Source organism: Lissotriton vulgaris, chromosome 7 (assembly GCF_964263255.1).
Source record: "Lissotriton vulgaris chromosome 7, aLisVul1.2, whole genome shotgun sequence".
NCBI classification, from domain to species: Eukaryota; Metazoa; Chordata; class Amphibia; order Caudata; family Salamandridae; genus Lissotriton; species Lissotriton vulgaris.
The window spans coordinates 907,632,248-907,658,089 of record NC_141695.1 but is presented as its reverse complement, the minus strand read 5'-3'; positions in this window follow the sequence as shown (position 1 = coordinate 907,658,089).

Genomic DNA, 25,842 nt, shown 5'->3' with positions numbered 1-25,842 from the left:
GCAGACCCACTGGGGATTTGGAGATCAATAAGGTGTCATCGGCGAAGAGTAAAGTGGGGATTCTTTCCCCCGCCAGGGATGGGGCATCCAACTCTTCCCCTTTCAGATGGTCCACCACTCCGTTCACAAATAGGGAGAAAAGAGTCGGGGCCATGACACAGCCCTGGCGTACTCCTCTCCTCACAGGGACCCTATCCGTTAACTGTCCCTGGGATCCCCATCTGACCCTCGCATAGTTCCCCTCGTGGAGCTTTACGATTAGACTCAGAAGTTCACTAGGAAATCCCATCTCTCCTAGGATCTCCCATAGTTTAGCCCGGGGGACCAGGTCAAAAGTCGTCCTGAGAACTATGAAGGCCATATATAAACTGCCTTTCTTGATGGTAACTGCCTTCCAATAGATAACAAAAAAGCGAAAGACCTGGTCCATCGTGCCTACCTTTCTTCTGAAGCCCGCTTGTAGGTGGGAGAGAATACTAGCCTCTTCCATCCAATCGCCTACCCTTGAGATGATGACCCTGCCGACCACTTTCTGGATTATATCTATCAAACTGATAGGTCTGTAGTTTGCAGGATCATCTCTTGTCCCCTTCTTGAACACTGTTACCACCTCAGCCCCCTTCCTAGAATCTGGCACCGGGTGTCCTCTAGCGATCAAGTTCATAATTGTGGCGATTACATTTCCCCAAGCCAGCGGTTCCGCGATCAACAGGTCCCCAGGGATCCCATCCGGACCGGCTGCCTTCTTGGGGGTTAGATGTTTAATCGCCATCGCTACTTCGGTGGCCGTAAATGGGAGATCGTCCGCCCCTGAGGTGTCCCCAACGCTAGAACTAGCTACCCCGGGGCTGTTTAACTCTTCATTACTTCCATATAAGCATAAAAAGTGATTGAACCATTGCTGGCTGGTTATGTGAGCTGCTAATGGTTGCGATTTCCACTGCCTGGCTCTGTTAATTAGATCCCAAAAGAGGTTCGGGTTCCTCCTACTCACAGCATTGGATAGGTCTTGCCTGTGCTGTTCCTCCCACTCATGTTTAGCCAGCGATAGTGCTTTCAGGTAGTCCTTCCTGGCCGCTCTAACCAGCAAAGGATCCCTAGAAAGCAGGGCTTTTGTCAGATTTTTCCTTTTGCCCTTACACTGGTCTGAATACCAAGGTTTATTTGAGATGGGAGGTGTGATAGTTTTTCTGTGACCTTTCCCTTTGGAGGTAAAAAAATGACCAACTTGTTCAATTGTAGCTTTATAAGCTCAGTCAAGGGAAGTGTGAGGAAGCGTACTAGTCTGGTTTTCACAGTCCCAGGCCACCAGGTCAGAGTTCAGGCCCTCCACCAGGGATTTAATGGTTCCTAGGTCGTCCTCCTTCAGGTTAGCTTTGTCCCATTTCAATCTGCGGTTGTTATTGCATGGGATGATCTCTTTGGTTGTCTTTATGGGAGCATTCACTCTCCTGTCTTTAAGGAAGCCCCAGTTAAACTTACAACACAGGGGATTATGATCGCTATCCTGATTTTGGAGCACCTCCATATCAATAAGGTCTGCCCACAAACTAACATCCATTAGGATGTAGTCAATTCGGGACGGCCCAGTAAGTCTATTGAAGGTCAGTGCACCTGCCCGGTCGGATATGGTCCTACCATTGAGGGCTCTTAACTTATGGTCCCTAGTTAGTGCATTGATTTGGATTGTCCTAGCTGACCATTTTCTAATAGGGGGCAGGGATAGGGTTGTAATGGACCATTTTGAATCTTCGTCTTCAATACCCAGGGGGTCGTCTCCGAGGAGGGGTTCAAGCGTGCAGTTGAAATCCCCCCCCCACGATGATTTTTGCTGATGAAGGGCAGTTAGCTAAGGCTAAATCCAGAGCAGTTAAAATTGAGGAGGCGGTGTCCCCAGGTGCCCCTCTGGCATACACGTTAAATAGATCAAGCCTACTTCCCTCTGCGTTTCCTCTAGAAGAGAGGTGGAGTATGTCACTACACTCCATGTTGTGGCATTTGACCTCCCAGTCTAGGTCTATTTTTATCCAGACCATGAGGCCTCCCGCCGGTCTACCCTTCCCTTTACTTACCGCTGGCAAAAAGTGGGTGGTGTACCCCGATTTATTTAAGGGTATTAGGCTCCAGGTCTCCTGAAACAGACAAACATCGAACTTCTCGATGAATGTGTGCCATTCCAGTATATCTAACTTCCTTTTTAACCCCGCTACGTTCCAAGATAGCAAGTTTATTACCCGCCGACCATAGGGCACTTTGGTGTGAACCCCCTTATTCCCCCCCTCATTATCCACTGTGGTCATGCAGCTACCCACCTCCTGGGCCAAGGGATTAGGATTTGCAGGGCAGCTATCCACCTCCTGGGCCAAGGAATTAGGATTTGCAGGGCAGCTAGCCATGCTGGCCATACTCCCGGATACCGGGGAAGCCTCAATAATGGTGTTAGTAATGGGAATTTGAGATATGGGTGGTCTAACTTGCCCTGTGACTATACTGCCACGGAGTCGTGGAGCCTCCTCACCAGGGAGTCCACTTCTCTCCCCCCTGGGTACTGAACATCAATCGCAATCTTCCAGCCCAGAGAGCTGTGAAAACCGATTGTAAGTGTCCAAGGGGGTAAAGGGTCTGAGATGTTCCATCCTGGTGCCATGGTTCATTGTGTGTCTATGGGGCACCGTGGACCAGGCAGAATGGTGATCAGCCACCAAGGCAAAGTGTTGCCCATACTGGGGGTAAATGTTGTTATAAGGCAAGGTAGGGGGTGGCCTATAGGAGTGGAACTTATTTGGATATTTGGGAGCAAGGGCCTCTGACCTGGGATAGAAATGCGTTAGGGCCCCAGGGATGATACGGGTGTCCCCGTTTCCAGGTGGCCAGTTTAAGATATAATCTACTGCCCGAGGGTCTCTAAAGTTGACCACCACTAGGTCCCCCTCTATATCTTTACTTCTGCTACCTAGCCAGTTAATCCGTCTGACATGGACTATATCCCCGTCTATATTGGGTGCTATGGGCCTATATGTCCTCAACCAGTGGATGATTTTATTTTTAAGATCAACGTACCCCTCCTTCTTGTTTGCTGCTAATGGAGGGACCCCAGTCAAGACCACCACAAAGGGCACTGCTTCTGGGGGAATCTCCACTTGTGGCACCTTTTTCCGTGGGTCTCTAGTATATCTGCCTACCCCTTGGTCGTACTGTTTATTACTTGTCGGGCCCTTTGAGACTAGCTTTTTGGGGTCACCTCCTGTTTCAGTTGCTGGTGTGATTAAATGATTAGGAGGGGGTGGATTTTGGGAGCAAGGGTCGACCCTACCCTGGGGCTGTGGCTTGTGTTTAACCGGCTGAGATGGGGCAGTTGGAATATTAGGAACAGTGGTAGTGGGGAGCTTGGCCGGAGGTATGGAATGCGCCACCCCACTCCCCTGGGCTTTGGTCAGAGTGACCATACTGTTTATAGCAGTCTCCAAAATGGTCAGTCTAATTTCAACCTTTTTGATGGACTCATTAATAGGTAAAAGGAGAGATCTCAGCAGAAACTCCAAGTTCCCTATTAATGAGGGGGGAGGTGGAGTAACTGATGCTTTAGTCCCAGCATTACTGTCAGGAACCACGGCCTGTGCAACTGCTTCAGGTGAACTGTTTTCCAATGACGGTACTACTGCTGGTGGAGGATCGGACCCCTCTGCTACGGCACTCTCAATTTGATCAAGGGTTTTTGGCCCTTTACCAAAATCAGAATGCGGGATTTTGGCTTTACCTAGTGCCACCCTTAGTTTCCTCCTTTTTTTGCTTGGCGGTGGGCGGTGAATCTGGGCAACAACTAAATGCTTAGGCTTCTGTTTCCTAGGCTTGGCTGTGACGATGGTGCGACCGGGGCTAGGGGTAGGGGAAACAATTATAATGTTATCCGAGGGCAAGCAAGGTGTGGATGAAAAATCACGAAACAAGAGGGGAACACCTTCTTGACTAGCATTATCCCCACTCATGTCTAGTGAGCCTCCCTCCCGGGTCAAAACAAGAGGAGTACTGTCAAAGAGGGGTCTATTTTTCATGCTCTCAACAGAGCGACGCCGCTCAGCCCTGCGCTCAGCTAAGATAGAGTCCTTTTCACCCTCACTCCGAACCTTGGGGAAATAATTGTCCAATGACCCATTACGTAGTCTTCCTTTCTTCCCAGGGGTTTCCTCTTCTGTCGACATAACCAACGTGTGGGGGTGCACGGGTCACTATACTGCAGATGTTAAGGGATAGGCCCAGCCCAGCCTACTCTGGCCTACGAGGGCCTCAGAGGGCCCGCCCTTTGCCCGGGCTTCGACCCGAGCTCCGTCCCGCGCGCGTCCCGCTGCGCGAGACGGGTAGGCTGTTTATATCCTCCTAAACGGGAGGGGCGGGGCCGCTGCAGGAAGAGGCTTCAGGTGTTGGAAGTGCCTTGCAGTCCCGCAGCGGTGTGGGCGGAGGGCGGGTCCTGGTCCAGACGGTGGCAGCTCGGGGCCAAGAGCTGCGTCCCAAGTAAAACAAGCAGAGACAAGGCGCCTCCTCGTCAGGAGCAGAGGCAGGAGAGGCAACCCTCAACACAGGTCAGCCCACGTTTCCAATTGAGTAGCACCCGCGCAGCGGGTGCTGCGAAAGTTTATGCTGGAGCACCGGGCGGGGGTCGGGGCCGCTGCGGGAAGAGGCTTCAGGTGTTGGAAGTGCCTCGCAGTCCCGCAGCGGTGTGGGCGGAGGGCGGGTCCTGGTCCAGACGGTGGCAGCTCGGGGCCAAGAGCCGCGTCCCAATTAAAACAAGCAAAGACAAGGCGCCTCCTCGTCAGGAGCAGAGGCAGGAGAGGCAACCCTCAACACAGGTCAGCCCACATTTCCAATTGAGTAGCCACTAATTTGAACAATGAAGGTGCCAATTACGATCTTGTATGGAAAGCATTCTAACCAAATCAGTTCCTGAATGTTTTCTAAACAACTCGGATTGGGGGAGTCCGACCACGCAATTTTGATGCATCTGGATCCTTCGGTCAGACTCCCATTGACTTCTATGGAAGCCTGTGTTCCGAACATGAACAAAGGCTCCCATTGAAGAAAGGGGTGGCTGGTAAAAATCGTGCACCCTGTGGTGGGCACCCCTTGGTGTGGGAGAGGGTACCCATGGGTACCCTCACAGGCCTGATTCCAAGGGCCCCGGGTGAAGGGGGGGCCTGCTATGGACCTCCCAAGACTGATTCCCGCAGCTGATTCGTTCCAGAGAAACCAAAGCGGAACGGCTGTCCGAATCGGTCATTGTACTCATTCGCTCAGAATCCATAGAGCTGTACGATTCAGCTCCAGAAAGGCTCAGACTGTCCGAATGCCTTTTGGAACCAATTTGGACAGCCCTTATGGTTTCTGGGCATCGTAATTGGTCATTCGGAACTGGGAAAGAATCGGTTGTAAACAAGTCTTCCGACTCGGAGTCCTTCCGAACAAGATCGTAATCGGCCCCAAAATGCTTCAAAAATGACAACCTCTACAAACTATTACCAAATCAGCATATAAAAGGAACATTTTTTTTTATCCAGCAGAAAAGAAAGCACCTGCTCCACATAAGAACACCCCCGACAAAAAAGCTGCAAAACTGTGTGAAACATTTAAACAGAACATACATGCAAGTATGCAAAATAGAAGTAGTTGCATGATTTTGCATGTGAATAACAAACGTACAAAGTAAAAAATATTGCATATATTTATTCTATTGCATTACTTTCAGATACAATGACAGACACAGCAAAATATAATAACATCACAGAAAGTAGAGCAGTTAGTAAGCCACATGGGCTACACCTACAGTCAAGAAAGTTCATCACCAGAAAATATAAATTGGGAATGTACCACATTTTAATCTAATGCATGCTTTGGGACAGCAACTATAAAACATGATGTTGTAAATCATGTAAGAGAGCATGGCCTGCTCTCAAAAATGTGACATAAATAGAAGTAAGAGAGGTATGACAGGATATAGGAGAGTCAAGCACTAGCTCCCAGGAACTATCAACAAAAATCCTTAGACATACACTGCATAAAGTCCCCAAATACATCACAGGCCAAATGTCATCTATACCCACTTTAAAATGTTCAATTGCACAAATCAAAAAAGCCACCAGTGATACTCTTCCTGCTCTCTGAAGGTCCCAAGACATAGAAATACTAATGAAGAACCATTTATTTTACATGATAACCTAAACAAAGAAAAACAAATCCTAATATTCTCTACAGCAAATAACATGCTAAAAATAAGTCACTGGCAAACCTCGATGAAGGATTGGACCTTCAAAAATGTGTTCCAAGCTGTTCACTCAGAAATACACTACGCATGCTTCATATCAAAACACAAATATCCCTTTTATATATACACCCTACTACCAAATAAACAAAGCCACATCTACTGCAACCTCTCAAACCACATTAGACATAAAACAAATAACTGCTACCCCCCAAAAAAAATAATCATAGACTTTAAGCAAGCCATGATTCAAACCATTTAAAACATTTATTTATGCCCACACAGCCATCTAAGGCTGATACTACCATTTCAATCAGAGCATATGTTATGTTATGTTAGCAACACTTGTTATAGCACAGTTCATCATCCCCAGAAGAACATCTCAGCGCTTAGCGGAAAACAGAGAAGCAAAACTTACTAAAACTGAAGTAACTTGATAAATAACCACGTTTTTAGGAATTTTTTCAACTTTCCAAAATTTGAACATAAAAGAAGTTGCAGATGTAGGTTGATCCAGTGGAAAGTTGCAAGATAGCAGAAAGACCTCTATCCTGATATAGCAGCAAAAAACAAGCAGAATTTGCAAAAAGTTTTGGACCTGATTACAAGTACGGAAGTCCCAAGACTGGCGTACCCATGGTGGCAGTTCGGCCACCGCATCCTCGCCAACCCGACCATCTGATTACCAGGTTAGCAGTCGGACCACCACAAGCTCGACGGAAGACCGATGCTGGCACCTCCGTGCAGATAACGACCTGCCTTACTGCTGACCTTTTCATAGCAGGGATGCCATCACGAAAAGGTCAGCAAAACACACAAGATGATGGACGGAATGTTGCACAATGGCAAAACATTCGCCCATCGTTATTTTACTCACCAAGCCACCCCAGTTCAAATCAGTCTTGACCCTGTGCCTCATGGGAATAGTCCAGACCGAAATGCCAAGCCATGACTTTCCTGGACCGGAATAAAGCATCCTAGAACCGATTTCTGGCTGTCAGCCGTCTTCAGCCAGGATAGCTTGACTCCAGTGGCGTAGTGAGCACGGGACTCACGTCTGAGCATACCCAACCCACATAAGGTGAACAGCAAAACACACAAGATGATGGATGGAATGTTGCACAATGGCAAAAAATTCACCCCAGTCACAGACCTGGGTATGATCCATCGTTATTTTGCTCATCAAGCCTCCCCAGTTCAGACTTGGCCATATGCAAATCAGTTTTGACCCTGTGCCTCATGGGAACAGTCAAAACGGAACTGCCAAGCCATGTCTTCCCTGGACCGGAATCAAGCATCTTAGGACTGGTTTCTGGCTATCAGCCGTCGTCTGCCAGGATAGCTTGACTCCAGTGGCGTAGTGAGCACGGGACCCACGTCTGGGCATACCCTTACCACATAGGGTGAACAGCAAAACACACAAGATGATGGTCGGAATGTTGCACAATGGCAAAACATTCACCCCCAGTCACAGATCTGGGTATAATCCATTGGTATTTTGCTCACCAAGCCACCCCAGTTCAGACATGGCCATATGCAAATCAGTCTTGACCCTGTGCCTCATGGGTAGAGTCCAGACCGAACTGCCAAGCCATTTCTTCGCTGGACCGGAATCAAGCATCCTAGGACTGGTTTCTGGCTATCAGCCGTCTTCAGCCAGGATAGCTTAACTCCTGTAAAGGTAAAGGTCAGTGTAAAGGCATGGAAGGGACCCGAAACAGGGTCCCAGGGCCTTCGTTGCCCATGAGGGGTGTGTATGGGGCACATGTTGTGCCCCGTCTTCTTGCACTGTTATTTGTGCACTGTGTGACATGCATGACATGGTGCATGTTATTGACATGCAAGAGGCGGTGCCACAGTGGCTGCATGTGCTGCAGGCTCTGCATAAGCTGAAGCATGCCACTGCCATTGCACTGCCACTACAACACCGCCAGTCCGGTGGTTAACTTATAATATGGCAGTCAGGATGCCGCCAGGTACTCCCGACTGCTGCAATAGTGGTCCGGTGTTTGGACCTCCAAATTCATATTTGCGGTACCACCGCAAAACTCCCAAAAAAACTCCAAGGCATCCAGAATGCCTCAGCCAGACTCATACTAGACATCCCGCGTAAAGACCACATCTCTGGACACCTGAAAAACCTCCACTGGCTCCCCATTAACAAGAGGATTACTTTCCGCCTCCTAACCAACGCACACAAAGCACTCTACGAACTTGGACCCGAATGCCTCAACTCACGACTTTCCTTCTACACCCCCTCCCGCCTCCTACGATCCTCCAACCAAGCCCTTGCAACTGTACCTCGCATCAACAAAACCACCATAGGAGGCAGGTCCTTCTCCTACCTGGCAGCTAAAACCTGGAACTCACTTCCCACTCACCTTCGCCTCACTCAGAACCACCTTACATTCAGAAAGCAACTTAAAACCTGGATATTCGACAAGTAATTCCCCTCCCTTCCTTTAGCGCCTTGAGACCCTATGGGTATGTAGCGCGCTATATAAATCACTTGACTTGACTTGACTTGACTATTTGGGCCCTTTGTCTTTAGATCTTAACAGTCTGGCCGGGGTATAGTGTCTGACGCTATTTTGCAAATGGGCTGGAGCAGTGCCATTTAGTGACTTCTGGGTAAGGCAGCATCATTGAAGATTACCCTTTTTCTAATGAGTAGGTAGTGCAGAGAGTTCAAAATCAGAAAACAATAGAAATCAAATTAAAAATTACAAATTAGTCTGACTGCCATTTTCTGCACCATCTTCAGTTTTGATAGCTTAGTCTCATTAGCCACTACCAACAGAGCATTGCCATAGTCTAGGCGACATGTGTTCAAGGCTTGAACTAGAGTTTTTCTCGAAGTTAGAGAGAGCCACAAAATCTTTTTTAGGTCTCACCTAGGCAGCACGCATGCGCTGCGCTAGGAGGGCCTTTAGCCATCGGACTTCACTTTTCAAGCACGGCACTCGTGCTTGTGGCGGCATCCAAGTTACCGGAGAGAGCAGTGGTGTGTCACAAGCACGAGTGCAGTAATTGAAAAGTGAAGACTGCAGGCGCACGTATGCACCACTCCCGGGCTTGTTTCACATGGGGTGACAGAACTCACAACTTCATTGGCGGGTAGGGTGTTCACGAGTGCCCTGCTTTCTCTTTTCCTAGTGACAAAATCAGCCTGCCTATTGCGCGGTTGTTTAATAACACTTCTCAGCATGCTCCTCATTTCACTAGTGCTGTGCTTTCTCTTTTCCCAGTGACAAAATCAGCCTGCCTATAGCACGCTTGTTTAATAACACTTCTCAGCATGCTGATCATTTCACGAGCACCATACTTTCTGTTTTCCCAGTGAGAAACTCAGCCTGCCTATTTCAGCTCCTCCCACCAATGCTGCTGGGTTAAGGAGACTACGCCTTTTTAATCTGCTGGGCTGAGCCTCTCCCAGGATCACCTCTACAGCCGCTGTGGGCCTCAGACCTACCCACCTCCCCTTCTCCCCTTCAGCAGCTGACCCACCGTCGTCGTCGCTCTGTAGCATGGTGGACAGAGAGAGCCACCTGACACACCTTTGACAGATTCGGTACCGCCAGGACGCGCTATTTATTTTTACGCAAAAAGACATGGGGAATACACAAACGTGTTCTGCCCCGACTTTACCATCGTTCTGATCTACACACTATACGCTGATAGACATTCAATCCCTATAAATATAAATTCAATACACTACCAAGAATCTTTGCAGACGCTTCAAATTTTGCTGTCTTGAAATCCTACTTTCCACATTTTTGTGCCCCGCCGGGTTGGAAATATCACCGGCCTTGGAACTTCACTGAGTTCACGCATTTCTCCACAGCCCTGAAGAGTCGTGGGATTACTTTTCCCTGACGAAAAACTTCGGTTGGTTGCGTTTTTCACCAGAATAAAGAATATACAGCATCACTCAAGAACTCTGTATGTATTGTTTACGTCAACACTTGTATTTACTTGTTTTATTATGTATGTGTGTACAGGATTTAGCTACACCTGGGTATAGTAGGTGCCCTTCATGCCTGGTTTTTTTTTTGCTGTTGTAAATAGCACGAACCCGACCCGAAGTTATCGGAGCGCTTTACATAAGCGGTGTATTACAGATGGACGCATTAATTTTTAGACTCTTGGAGAGTGATTAATTTGCCTAGCTTTCATTGAGCACTGGACTGGTTGGATTACAGACGGATGCATTTATTTTTAGGCTTGGGAAGAGTGAGCAATTTGCCTAGCTTTCCGTTGAGCACTGGTTGCAGTACAGACGTGTGCATTCATTTTTACGCACAGGAAGAGTGAGCCATTTGCCTAGCTTTACGGGAGCACTAGTTGCATTACAGATGGACGCATTCAATTTTAGACAAGGGGATTGTGAGCAATTTGCCTAGCTTTCCATGAGCACTGGGTGCAGTACAGACGGCAGATTAATTTTTAGGCACGGGGAGAGTGCATGGCACAAATTCCCCTAACCTTACTTAACCAATTGTTCCTCACCTACCATATTAATTAGAGAAACTTTACGGCAGAGGTGGAGCGCTGCTGTCCTTTGCAGACGGAAGTCACGGCGCTTGCTGCTGTGTGCACTAAGGCGCACAGACCATTCCTGCCATTATTAATATTAATTAAGCATGGAGCCCGCGCCTCAATGGGTGAAGCAACGGGTGAAGTAGGCGCTCTGCGCACCAGACTGATAGTATGTTCACTGCAGTGCAAAGTCGCACCCTCTTGCAGCTTATAACAAAAAAAACATAGTGCTGCATGCAGCCTCTCTGTGCACGTGGCCTGGGAGTGCATAAAAATGGCACTGGCTCAACAGGAGTGGTGGTATGCTGTGCATTTTACCCCTAGTTTTGTCTTCCTTCCTGCATTGTGTTATAAAGGTGAGTTGTTAATCAGTGCCACGGCACAAATAACTTTGCTGTGCCAACAACAGACCTTGGAAAATAAACTCCTGTTGTATCTTGGGAAAATTAAGGTAAGAAGTGGCTACAAGGGATTTTGTTCATTGACTTAGTACCTATAATTCAACATATGTCAATCAAAGGTTTTTAAGCAATTAAACCTATTAGTATCTCTAGGATAACTGGTACATTTTAAAATAGTTCAAAACGACATTCAATGAGGATTCTCATTCTCCTCTTCTCTCTTTTTGATCCTCATTGAATGTCATTTTGAACTATTTTTAAATGTACCACTTATCCTAGAGATACAAATAGGTTTAATTGCTTAAAAACCTTTGATTGACATATGTTCAATTATAGGTACTTAGTCAATGAACAAAATCCCTTGTAGCCACTTCTTACCTTAATCATCCTCTGCCCAAGCCTACAAGGGATTATTGGGTTTCCCCAAATCTATAGGTATTTTGGGAAAGGCAGAACATTCATCGTTGTGTTAGTCACGCATGCTCTCAACTTCGTGCAAGCAATGACAACACATGCGTTTATGGAATTGATCTTTTTCTTAGTTGAACATTTTTGGAGGGGCAAGCATTGGCTTTGTGTGCATCCTTTCAGAGTTCTTTATTTAAATGCTCCTTCTCACCTTCCGTTCTTCTTGCTTGCCAATCTCTCTCCATCACCCTCCCATGTTCCGATGTTATGTAACAAAGTTCCTTCTTCCATTTCAAGTGTTATGATTTTGTTGCTCCTCATCCTCCTCCCACCCCTTCATTGATCTGATGCCTAGGCGTGCGGTTGCAGTCCACAATGAACTCTACCCTCTCCATGGTCATTAACAATTTAAACAAAGCATAGTAATCCCTTCACTTTTTATACATAATGAGTGTCCAACAGCCCAAGAGGGCAAACATCAAATTCAGAATTATAACATGTTTATATTCGCAGCCAAAGCTCTCATTTCCGAATAATATTCCATGCCATTGGATATTTAAAAAATATGATGATTTTGCTAAAGGCTTCTCTATGCCTTTCCTCCTGCATGCTGTTGGAAAGACGAGTTGTAAATCAGTGCTTAAGCAGAAATTACTTTAATGGTGCATGGCTAAACACTTAGGGGCATATTTACGAGTTCTGGCGCATCTCTGCATATCAGCAGAGATGTGCCAGAACAAATGCTTCACGCAAAACTACCCTTGCATCATGGCAGTTGCACCGTATTTACAATGTGGTGCGCCGTGGCGCAAGCGTAGGCAGATGCGTGACGCATCTCGTGACGTAAGGGTGGTGCATCGCTGGAGTCGCGTCGCAAGCGCGACACATCTCCAGCAATGCTCAGGGCCGCCCAATAATTAACATGCTGCGTCAGTCCTTACGCCTGCTTCAAGCAGGCGTAAGGAATTGACGTAGCATCGTCGCTGAAGTGCCTGTGTGAAATCTTGTAGATTTCAAGCATGCAGTTTGCGAGGCGCACAGGCGTTGGAACGCCCACCCTGCGTGGGAACACCCCCATTGTGGCGCTGGGCTTTATAACGTCACGCATCTCCCTATATGCGTCACGTTGTAAATGCCTCGCAGGGATGCGCCACTTTTACGCCGCTGTTGCGTCACGCAAGGCAGCGTAAACGTGGCGCAAGGGGCTTGTAAATCTGCCCCTTAGACGGCCCCAAAGGCGAGGCCTATTGGCTATGCCAATGCTTGTTTCGAAAGTCGCATGGTGGCAAAGCAGGATCTGCAAATCGAGGATGCATGCACTTGTATAGACATTGTGAGGTCTAAGTTTATGCCTAGCTTTTTCACTACTTGCTTAGGGGGCCGGCTGGCCCCAAATCGGGAGGACACCAATCCATCTTCCACAACTCCTGTGCTTTACCAAATAGAAGTATCTTAGTTTTGTCTCACTTTAACTGAAGAACGCTACTAGACATCCAGAGAGCTATTTTCTGTATACAGTTAGAGAAGCGTGATTTCACCGATTCTAAATCCTGGCCAAAAGAGATGTCCAATATGGAGACACCTCAAACAATCTGCACTAAGTGCAGAATGCTCCACAAACAGTAAATGTGCCTTCAAAATAAAACAGAAAATAGCACTAGCCTATGTCTCTGATACTCAAACTAAATAAAAGAAATAAGACTTAGCTGCTGATCTTGCTCTGCAGCCATGTAGTCAAAATAATAATCCTCTAAAACGGGAATAATATTGTCCAAAAAAAAACCCAAAATGCCAAAATAAAATGAATCCAATAAAGGTCCCCTGAAGCAATCCAAAATATGTATGTTTAATAAAAAAAAGTGCTCCAAGAAACCCCCAAAATGGAAATTAAAGTAAAAAGCATAAATTGATTACAAACCAAAATTGACTTCCTTTTAAAAAAAACAACAACGGGCCCCATTAGGATGGCGGGCAGACTTCACTCCGCACGCCACCCCAGCGGTGCTAAGACCGGCCGCTAGGGGTGTGGCGGTCCCGCACCTTCAATTGGGATGCAACCACCACCCTGGCGGTCGCATCCCGCATCTTTAACATTGCGGCGGGTGCTGAAATAAGCAGCACCCGCCGCAATGCCAAAGAGGCATGTTGCACAACGTGACAGACAACTTGACAGACCCCGCGTGGTGCCTGCCACCTTGAGCATGGCAATGTAGGGGATACCATAGGTATCCCCCAAGTACGGCCCCCCAAATCCTGGGGGCTGGCAACGGGCCACCAAAGCAATTCCCTCCAGCATTTCCATGGCAAACATATCAGTTGATGGATAGAATGCAGAACAATGTCATACATTCACCCAAGTACAGAGATCTGGGCCTAAATCCATAGTTTTTTTGCTCACCATTCCATTCCAGTTTGAACCTAGCCATATGCAAATCAGTCTTGACCCTGTGCCTCATGGGATCAGTCCATCCCGAAGTGCTAAGCCAAGTCCTCCCTGGACTGGAAACAAGCATTCTAGGACCGGTTTCGTGGTTTCACCCCTCTTCAACCAGGATAGCTTTATTCCAGTGGCATGGAAAGCATGGGACCAACATCTGGGCATACCCGTCCCACTCAGGGTGACAAATGCAAAAACATCGCCGCCATGGAAAGGCCTTTGTGTAAACCCAAGCTAATATGGATGGCGGTGCCTGGTAGGCACCGCCACCATATTAGTGCCCCAGTCTGCCTGGCAGCAATCATAACGATTGCCGGAAAAATGGTAGACGCACTTTGCGTCCGCCGCGAAACCCCCGCCATTGTAATATGGTGGGAGGTTTCACTCATTATGATGTCGTGGTGGTTGCCACCGCCGGCTCGGTGATGACAAACGTCAGGACATCCTAATGAGCATCTAAATGCCCATATGACACGCTCGTAGACAAATACTTATTATGACCTTATTATGACTACGGCGGTCCATGGGACTGCCACAGTCATGGTGGCGACTCCCGCCACACTGTGAGATCGCCTGCAGTATTATAAGTGCTGTGGTCGGACCACTACTGAACTGTTGTTACTGCTGTGGATCAAGAATTCTGCAGCTTTCTGGCTGGGATTTGATGCCAAAATATTTGAGTTGACTCACTGCCATGTGAAGAACCCATGGCAGCGGGCTAGTGATGAGCCCAATACATGTAGGGAATGGAGGAAAGTACATGATGCAATAAAGGGGGTTTCCATTAATGCAAATTTTTAAACAAATACAATATAATTATGTTCACATGGCCTACCTCTCACCAAGAAGACTCCATGCTATCTACCCTGACAGGGTAACAGCCTGCGCTCGTTGTGGCGGTATGGATGCTGACTTTTGTGCATCTTGTATGGCGTTGTTCTGTTATTGCAACCTACTGAGCAAAGGTTTTGGCCTGTACCAAATTAATTACTGGGTTGTCCACTGTGTGCTTAAGCAGTGTCTGTTGGGGTTTACCTCCAGAGAATCCCAACAAAAAGTTGAGCAGGAAATTAACAGTGTTAGGATTGACAGGAGTCAAATGACCTATGGCAATTTATTGGTTGAGTGCTAGACTCCTCATGATTCAGGCTTGGAGGACTGACTTGATAGAACGGGCAGGATCAGAGGAGGCGCACATGTGACGGACTATAGGTAACAATGGGGTGGTGGATGATCTGCTCTCCTTGGATGGGGGTGATGCAGATGTTGACAGAACTATCGGAGAACTCCATGCACTCTTGAGTGTAGGATTCACATATGTGGTAGCCATAACTGGAGTGGTGCTGGCAGATAAGCAGGAACACTGTTCATAAACACTCCACAAAAGCTACAAAGTGGGTTACATAATGTACCACTTCTGGGGACTCATTGAAGTTCTTCATGCCAAAGGTCCAACTGTATATGGGAGCAGGGAGAGTTATGCTAAGCACATAAGCCCTGATTTCAATGTTTCTACTTGTTATTGATGAACAATTATTCCTATGGTTGGTGAGTAACTGTCGACCTACACAGGTTGACGGGAGATATAATTAAAATTGAGGCATGATGTGTGACGACAATAAGCTACACTGTTGTTGGTCGATGCTTGTCACTTCTAATAATGTTGTGTGATGGTCACAATTGTTGAAATGCTAATGAAAACAATTTAAAAAACATACAGCTATTTTATTATATTTCTAAACACCAACATTACTAATAAATAACACAAACTATTTCTACTACATAGAAATAAAATTAAAACAAAAGATTTCAGACAAAAAAATTATACAATTCTATAATCACAGTCCAACAGAAACAATTTTTTTAAACTTGTTGGACATTAAAGGGGTGATATTAACTATTCCCACACCAATCTAAACCAATTTGGGGAAAGTGGTAGACACTAAAAACGTGTAATTTGCTGTTCCCTCTCCGACCTATACCAATTTTGGAAAGCTGTTGGACACTAAAAGGGTAACATTTACTATTTCCACTCCAATCTTTTCCTATTTTAAGATGGCATTGAACACTAAAGGAGTGAAAAATACTATTAGCACTCCAATCTAAACCAATTTAGAGACATTGTTGGATATTAAAGGGATGACATTTAGTATTCCCACTCCAATGTAAACCAATTTTAGGAACGTTTTAGGCACTTAAAGGATGTCATTTCCTAATACCACTCCAACCCATACCAATTTGGAAAAGGTGTTGGACACTAAAGGGGTGACATTAACTATTCACACTCCAATCTACCCATATTGGGGTAAGGTGTTGGATACTAAAAGGGTGACATTTACTACTGCCACTCCAATCTAACCATTATGGAGAAAGTTGTTGGACACTAAAATGGTGACATTTACCATTTCCACTCCAATCTAACCATATTAGAGGACATATCGGACACTAAAGGGGTGACGTTTACTATTCCCACTCCAATCAAACACTATTGGGGGGAGGAGTTGGACATTAAAAGGGTGCTGGGTACCATTTCCACTCCAATTTAACCATATTGTTGGTAGGTGCTGGGCACTAAAGGGATGCCATTTACTATTCCCACTCCGATCTCAGCTTATTTGAAGAAGTTGTTGGCTGCGAAAGAGGTGAAATGTACAATTTCCACTGCAGTCGTAAACTTTTCATAGAAGGTAATACAAATTAAAAAATGTTATATAAACACTCAAAACTCCATCCCCACACACAATTTAACCTACATTCAATCTAAAAATGCTCTAAAAAAACTACAAACCTATATATTCCTATTTGAACATTAACATATAAAAACATATTTTTTATTACTATTAAAAATTATTATATATTTTTAATATTTAGTACCATTTCTAAACTATAAATATCAAAATAAAAATAATAATTCAAAATAAACAATCATAAAATAAAATATAACATTTCAAGTTAATTAAATTAAAAAACATGTATATAAGTATATATTTTAAAACAAACAACATTAAAAATGTATTTTTTAAATTTATTCTCAAAGAAGATTAATATGTAAAACTTTTATATGATTTTTTTAATTATGTTACTACATTAAAATAAATTTTAATGTTTTTAATTTTCTTTTCTAAATTTCCTTCGATTAATATATATTTAAGGATTTATAAATTAACACTTATTTAGAATAATAATGTAAAAATATAAAACTTTAAATTTAAAAACATTAATTTGCATGTCATTAAAGAGTTTAACATATCATGTACTTTAATATACACCTTTTTTAAAATGTCACTGCCCTTATCCCCTAAAATCAACTATTCCACTTCTGAACTAAGTTATAAAGCTAATATATATAAACATTAATATAACTAAAAATAAAAAATTCAGCAATTTCATAACTAATAAATTATTTTACTAAAACACAATAAAAAATAATAAACATATAGAATCAAACACACTAAAATAAATTACATAATAATAAGCACTGAAAATATATTTTATACATTGAAATTTTTTACAACGATATTAAAAACATCATTTAAAATGATCTTTTCATCTTTGATATTCATGTTGATGATATTTTTGATATCTCAATATTCTTAACACAATATTTTTGTATCACAATATATTTTTTTCTGATATTTTGTCCAAATACCCTGTGTTCATCAACCACTCTGCACTGTTGGTAGGATGGTAGCATCCTACTATTTATACCCATCTTCTAAGAAGTATTCAAGAAACTTGGGAGAATATATGGTTTATGTTGTGTAACTAATGTAGTCAGTAATTTAGGGTTCTGCATATTAAAAGAAGCAGATGAATGAGTTCTTTGATCAATAGCAAAATATAAAAAATATCTCTGGGAAAGATTTGAGGCTGTTAGCAAACGAAGATGACCAAGTAGGGGTTTTATAAAGTGGTAGTTCCCATGAGAAAACTCTAATGGGATTTTTGGAGTAGATGCCTCACCCACAACTTGTCATGGCATGCTTCATTATAGGCGAATATACACACACTGGTAGGTGAATATCACAGTGGCGAGTCCGCCAAGGTGGTATTCATCTATAGTGGTGTGGATATTTGCTTACAGCAAAAATATTGGAAGAACATTTAAAAATTGAGCAGTCAGCCTATCTGGGAGGAAATAACTTGTTGCGTCCTACTCAGTCTGGCTTTTGCCCTGGTCACAAAACTGAAATTGCATTGCTTGAGGTGACAAAGGGCATAAAACTCACCTTGACAAAGGTAAGAATGTTGCCGTGATCCCTCTGGATCTTTTGGCGGGGCCTGACACTGTGTCACATAATATCTTATTACAAAGGCTAGTTAAGCCTGGCACAGGAGGTACTGTGCTGGGATGGAATAATTTCTTCCACAAAGGTAGGGAACAGGTGGTTTGGCCTTAGCACTATGGAGTACCTGGGGGTTCTTCTCTGAGCCGTACTCTTCCACTTGCATTATTGATCGAATCTTGCGGCTTCAAGTGACCTTGTATGTTGATTACACTCAGTTGGTCCTCGCCATAAATCCAGCATCAGCTTCCTACCTTCTGGCATTTTAAACATGTTTCACTGAAGTTCTCGAGTGTATGAGGGTGAGTCACCAGCAATGCAACTCTGAAAAAACCATTGATAACTGGTTAAGTCACTGTTGGTCAAATGGGTTGCCTCACCCCTCAGGCAACAGTTGCAAGGATTATGGGCATCAAATTTGATAACCTTATTTCCTTTCATCCCAAATCCATGCGGTAGGTGGAAGCTGCATTGCCACTCTTCGATCTCTAAAAAGATTTCTTAATTTCCTACCATTATCATCTCACAAAATGGTAGTCCACATTTTTATTCCATCTAAGCTGCACCACTCAAACATTTTGGATTTGTGGCTTCCTGACCTCCTGATCAAAAACTTACAAGTAGTGCAGAATTCAGATGAACACATCAAGAGTGTTTAATAATTCAATATAAATAAAAAAATAGATAATATCAGTGGACCCGGCCATTTTCACAGCTTTGAGTGGCCTAGAACAGTCTAAAGTGTCACACTTCCAGGAGTGTGATAGTAGTTGTGGTGTTAACTGCACTGGCAGAACTGGTGGGGGCAATGGGTGGTGCAAGCTACAATGGCCTACTGAGAAGGGCACTGGCACTTACTTTTTTCCAAATAAAGCACTGGTTGGAGGGAACTCATGAAGCTGACTGCCTGCCCCCTTTGGGTAGTAAAAGACTGACATGCTTGGAGTATTGTATTGCATTGTATTGTAATTGCATTTATATAGCGCTTACTACCCCAGATGAGGCATTGAATCACTTTTTCGGCGGGTAGCACGCTACTCCGGGACCCATAGAGGATTAGTGTTGAATTAGTATAGTGAAACATGCAAGTACATTTTAAGTGGTGGATAGGTTAGTCAGTTATTTGGATATGGAATGATAGCAGAAGGATAGAGGAGGACAAAGGTTTGTATTTATTTATCGCTTGTTGACGCACGCTATTCAGGAAGCCTATAAAGGATTAGTGGTGAATTCATATGGTGAAATATGAGGTAATTTCAATGGTGGATATTAGTCTGTTACTTGGAGTGAGAAGGATAGCGAAGGGATAAATGGGGAAGAAAGATTGGCATTCATATAGCACTGTTACCCCTGATTGGTGCTAAAGCCCTTTTCTGGCGAGTAGCACGCCACTCCGGAACCCATAAAGGATTAGTGTTGAAAATTAATATAGTATAAATATGAAGTAATTTGAATAGTAGATATGTTATTCAGTTATTTGGGCAGTATATTAGTATAGTTGAATATGGAATTTGAGAAGTGAACATGTTAGTCTGTTAATTTTGATTGAAAAGGATAGTGGAGGGATAAAAGAGTGAAGGATTTTTTTTAGGTCCTAGCAGTAGGAAGACGCTTTTGGATGAGTAAAAAGGAGTTTTGAAGGGGAGGAGTCAGAGGGGAGAGTTTGGCGAGGTTTGTTTTAGTGGATCGGTGTAGTAAAAAGAGGTGTCAGATGATGCATGGAGGGGTAGAGCAGGAGAGAGTCTAGAAATGGTTATTTTGGCGATCATAGTGGTGGTACGGGGTTTGGGATCAATGAGAGAGTGGATGTAGAGGATATATTGATAGATGTATAGGATGAGAGATAGGGTAGTGCATTGGAAGGAGTAGTAGAAAGAAGTTTGAGATGAGTCAGAAGGTTGGGCTAGAAGATATATTGAGCGAAGTATAAGCTGAGAAATAGGCTAGTGCATTGGAAATGCTAAATTAGAAGAGAGTGATAAATATATAGATCCATAAGTACATTGGAAGTATATAGATACATAAAGGAAGTAAGTATATTTAGATTCAATATATTGATAGAGGCACAGGATGAGAAATAGGGTAGTGCATTGGATATGCTTTTTCAGGAGAAAAGTAACAGATCCAAGTACATGGAAGGTACATAGATGCACAATGGAAGTATGTACATGTAGCCAAAGATGATTTTTATTTATTGATTAATATTATTATAAATTTTTTCTCTTAACAACATAATTATTTTACATGTTTTATAAAGTAATACACAAAGATAGGTACATATCTATAGTGAAAACAAATGCTTATATACAGAGGGATATGCTGTAAATTTCTGTTTCCGTATGGTGCTTATGTGGGGAAGAGACAAATCTTGAGTAGTTTTGTGAAGATAAGGTGGTTGTCGGTGGATCTTATGTTGGGGGAGTAAAGAGTTCCATAGTTTGGCTGCTTGAACAGAGAAGGATGTCCACCCATGGTTTATTTCTTGTATGGTGGTATTTTGAGGCAAGATGCTCCGTTAGAGCGGAGGTTCCTTTGTTGAATGTGTTTGGTGATTTTATTCCTGATGAAGAGTGGTCCTATTCCATGTATTACTTCGTGGGTAATACAAAGCAGCTTGAACGTGGATCTTCTGGCAACCGGTAACCAATGCAGGGCTTTCAAGGCAGGGGAGATGTGGTCTCGCGGTTTGATAATGCAAGAGTAGTCTGGCAGCCGAGTTCTGAATCCGTTGTAGTCTTTTCATGGTCGTTAAAGGTGATCCGTGGTAGAGGCTGTTGGCGTAATCGAGTTTGGATAGAACAAGGGAGATGGTAGCTTGGACCTTGTGCGGAAATCCCAAATGAGGGAAAACTTGTTGCAGTTTTTTTATAGTAGCAAAGCTTGATCTTGCTAGTTTATCCACTGGGGCATTCATCGACAGCTTGGAGTCCATGGTCATTCCGAGGTTTCTTACATCCTTCGATACTTTAGGCAGTGATCTCAGTTCAACAGGCCATGCGGCAAGCGGGTTGTAATTTTTCCAATCGCCACACATGAGTATTTCAGTTTTTGAAGCATTCAATTTGAGATGGCTCCAAGTCATCCACTGATCCACGGCTCTGAGACAGCTGAAAATTGGTGATTTTCCAATGTCTTTGGCGCATTCCAGTTGAAGGAGTATTTGCGTGTCATCTGCATAGTTGTAGCACATGAGGTGAAATGTATTGATCAGTACTGGTAAAGACTTCATGTAGATGTTGAAAAGCATGGAGGAGATGATAGAACCTTGAGGGACTCCTGCTTTTGTGGAGTACGGTTTTGGACGAGAAAGGTGGGGTATGGATGACATTAGTTCTGTTTCGAAGGTAGGATGTGATCCAGTCTAGAGCAGTTCCCTCTATGCCAGCTTCATAAAGTCTTTGTTTCAGAGTGTCATGGTCAACCGTGTCAAAGGCAGCTGAGAGGTCCAAGAGGAGTACCACAGCAACCCTGTTACAGTCAACTGTATTCTTTAGGTCATCCCAGATGGCAGGGAGGGCAGATTCAGTGCCTCTTCCCGGACGGAATCCTGTTTGGAAATCTGAAAGTATGTCATTCTCTTCAATGAATTGTGACATCTGGGCGAACGCTGCTCTTTCTATCAGTTTGCCAGGAAAGGTCCATTTGTAATGGTTCTGTAGTTGTCAGTTTGTTTTCTTCAGTAAAGGGCGTATGTATTACTTTTTGAGTTCTTCTGGAAATATTCCAGTAGTTAAGGAATCATTGATGATTCTTCTTACTGGAATGGCAGCAGAGGTTGTTAAAAGAATTGTCTTGAAAGTTTGTGGCGGACAGGGGTCAGAAGGGCTGCCGACAGGCTTGCTTGCTTTGACCAGGTCCATAAATTCATCGTGTAAGATGTGTTGGAAGGACCGGAGAGGCTTGATTAGAGCATTCTTGGATAGTTGTTTTGTGCAAGGGTTAGTGCTGGTGCTTTGTTTCTGTTTTAAGTACGAGTCCAACGTGTCTGCTTTATCCGTGTAATGATTTGCCAGTTTGTCTGTGAAATCTTGAGTAACAGGATGAGTCCACTCTAGGCAATTTTATTTTCAAAATTCATAGAGTATTTTATAGAAAACTTTATTTGCACATTTAGCGTTTTGAATTCTGTCTAAATAGTACCTTTTCTTAGCTTTTTTGATAGCTGACTTATATAATCTGTTAATTTTCTGTAGGTGGTTTGTCTTGTTTGGCGTTTGTTTTGAGCCAGGTAGGTTGCAGCTTTCTAATTTTTTTTTTATGTCTTTTATTTTTATGTTTCTCCAAGGTGCTTTTTTTCTTTTGTTCTGTTGTGTGGTTTTGAGTGGTATCAGGATGTCAAAAGCTTCCTGTAGCCACTCATATAGATTCTGAACAGAATTTATGGTTTCCAGATTTATACTGGATGTCAGTTGTGTTTCCAAGTGTTCCAAATTGAGTTTGTTCCACGGCCGATAGGTGGATGGATGTAAGGTAGTTTTAGGTGAGTCGCTTAGTGTTGTTTTATGTTGGAAAGCAAGCAAGCTGTGGTTTGACCATGTGACTGGAGTTATAGTTTGAAAGGTAACTAGTTCAGTATTAGCAAAAATGACATCTAGGATATGTCCAGCAGTGTGTGTCGGATTGTGGACAATCTAATGGAGGTTCAATGCGTTTAGGCCGGAGATTATTATTTTTGGATGGGTCATATTGGTTTTATCATACCAAATGTTAAGGTCACCTGTCATCCCAGGGCCGACGGCATGTGCTAGGCTAATTTAGCTATGCCCTTAACTGCCCGCCAAAATAAACGACCTCTTGAGTCTATCATGCACCATGATAGTTCAGCGTTGCTTGGCATCTCGGCAGCACAAGCTATGCCTCAAACAGGTGAATCAGGCCCATAGCCAGAACTATGCAGTTTGGGGGGCAATAAAAGAGGTGTTTACATGATGAAAATAGGTTTACAAAACTGCAACAATGTACTGTGATTGAAGTACATGAACAGGCATGTTTGTTTAGCATATTGGGCCACTGACATTGGTAAAAAATAATAAAATGTTAGGATAATTTTGGGAGTTGTGGTTCTTCTCAATGAAATGTGGTACATCTTAATGTTTATCTGTTTATAAAACATATTGGACAGCAGCCTTAATCAAAACTGTATGAAATGTATTAGTAGAACCAGGGAAATGGGCATGCTGGGGTTTGCCCTTCTCCACCAAATGATTATTGTTTAACGGTGTTGTAAGTGTGCACTACAAAGCACACTGTACCTGTAACAGTCAGAAGAGGATAAAAGCACAACTTTGAAAGGGCTTTGCAGTATCTGATATGCTTTGCATAGTTTTCTCCTAACTTTTTGCCATCCATGCTCCTGTTTTTGCTGACTTTGCTTTTGCTGGCTTTAGGTCTTTGTGCATTTTACAAATGCTAACTATTGCTAAAGTACTTGTGCTGCCTCCTTTAAACATGGTAACATTGGTTTACACCACATTGGCACTTTTAATTTACATGTAAGCACCTAATTAAGTGGTACTACATGTACCCAGGGCCTGTAAATTAAATGCTACTAGTGGGCCGGCAGAACAAATTGTGCCACCCACTTAAGTAGGCTTTTTAAACACGTCTCAGGCCTGTCATTGCAGTCCATGTGTGCAGTTTTTTTATGTAATCATTTTAAATTGTTTATTAATGTTCTAAATATTACATGAATATTGAATGCCTGCACAGAAATTCATAATGTACATGTGTATTTTAACAATACATGTGTCCAGACAAAAAGCGAGAGAAATGTTTTATTTTGGTTTAATATTTTTTTTCCTAAATCTGTTCTGATAGAATGTTTTGTGTTTAAAAAGTTCACAATTTTGTCCTGTATAATGTGTGTTATGCAAAATAGTATGAATGGGCTTTAGCTATTCTTAATTTTAGAGTTTTTTATTAGCTGCAATTCTCTCTTGGCTTGCATTTCTTTCTGATTACTTTACATTGAGGTCTTTTCAGTTAGTTTTCCACTTTTCTTTTTTTTTTTAAATAATTTCTATTGTTTTCATTAATAGCACCATGTGTGCAGTTTTAAACTGCCAATTCGACCTGGCAAAATAAACCTTCCTTTTTAATACATGTCTTCCCTAGGCCAAGCCCTAAACAGCCGTAATACAGGGTGCAGTGTATTTAAAAAGTTGGGCATGTACTATAAACTTTTACATTTCCTGATATTGAAAGACTCTTAATCTCGTTTTTCACTACTGTAAGACCTACCTCTCCTATAGGGTAACATTAGGTTGCCTTATTACATTTATTAAGGGCTAACTTTGAATTGGGAGCAAGTAGAAATGTTAATTTAGGTGCCTAAAGAATTGAACCCTTTTAGTGGTATTTATGGATTTTAAGTCACAATTCTGGAAATGCCACTATTAGGAAATTTAAATTTTCCTGGCCTAACCATTTGGTGCCTGCAGCCTGTGGCCTCGGTCACATTAGCATGTGTAGCTGGCTGTTGGTGGTTTTTGGTATTTCTCCCAGACAGTGAGACAAAGGGGGCATAGGTGTTGGCAGAATGGGCCATATCTGACTTGCTAGAAGGGAGGAGCTATTAGATACCACACTTGCACATCACAAAGCCTTTGCCTGAGCACACTCACAAAGGGTTTGACACTAACCCCTTGTGGATGGAATCCTTGACGATGACGCAAGACTTCGCATTGAAGCCCCGCATTCATCTTTGGAACCGCCAGCATGCAATGTATCTTCGACACCAGACTTCACATTGCACGCCTCTCATCCACTGCATCCTCGACGACAACACAGGACTCTGCATCACAGCCTCACAGCTCCTCAGAACCGCTGTTGCATGACACTTCCTCGATGCAAGATCTCACAACGCTCTGCAACCAAGATTTAAGCTACTTTGTTCAGTGGGTCTAACCCGGAACCTGTATCAGGCCCACACTCCATCGTGGTAGGCCTAACCTTGTGACTTAGTCCTGGTCTGGCCTGACCAGATAACCACAATTGGGGCTTTGTGCTTCTAGGCACAATTTCAATTAAAACTTTTAAATTGCATATCTCCAATTCTACTGATTAGATTTTTTTGCTCTCGTTTTAAACAATTTATTGAATTTGATTCTATTTTTCAATTTGTGTGGGATGTTTCTTGTGGTGCGTTTTTACTTTATGACTGTTTGGATTGCGGCGTAAATTATTTACACATTGCCTCTAAGTTAATCCTGACTACTTTGTGAGAAGCTAACAGAGGGTTAAACAGGGGTTAATTTACAGTTTGCTTGTGTTTCACCCTGACAGAGATTGTGGTTGCTACTTGAGTAGGGTTTCACGACTCCTCAACCAGTAACCCAATTTCTTACGGGCTTGGAGATTTTCCTCCAAGCAATTGTATCTCACTGTGCATCTTATACACTGCCATTATAACATTTATTTTCAAGTAGGGCAACTGCAATGTGACAATGAGATTACAGGTCATTATAAATATAATAGCACTGTGAACACTGGCATAGCAATGTGTACTCTATAGGCTGGGGC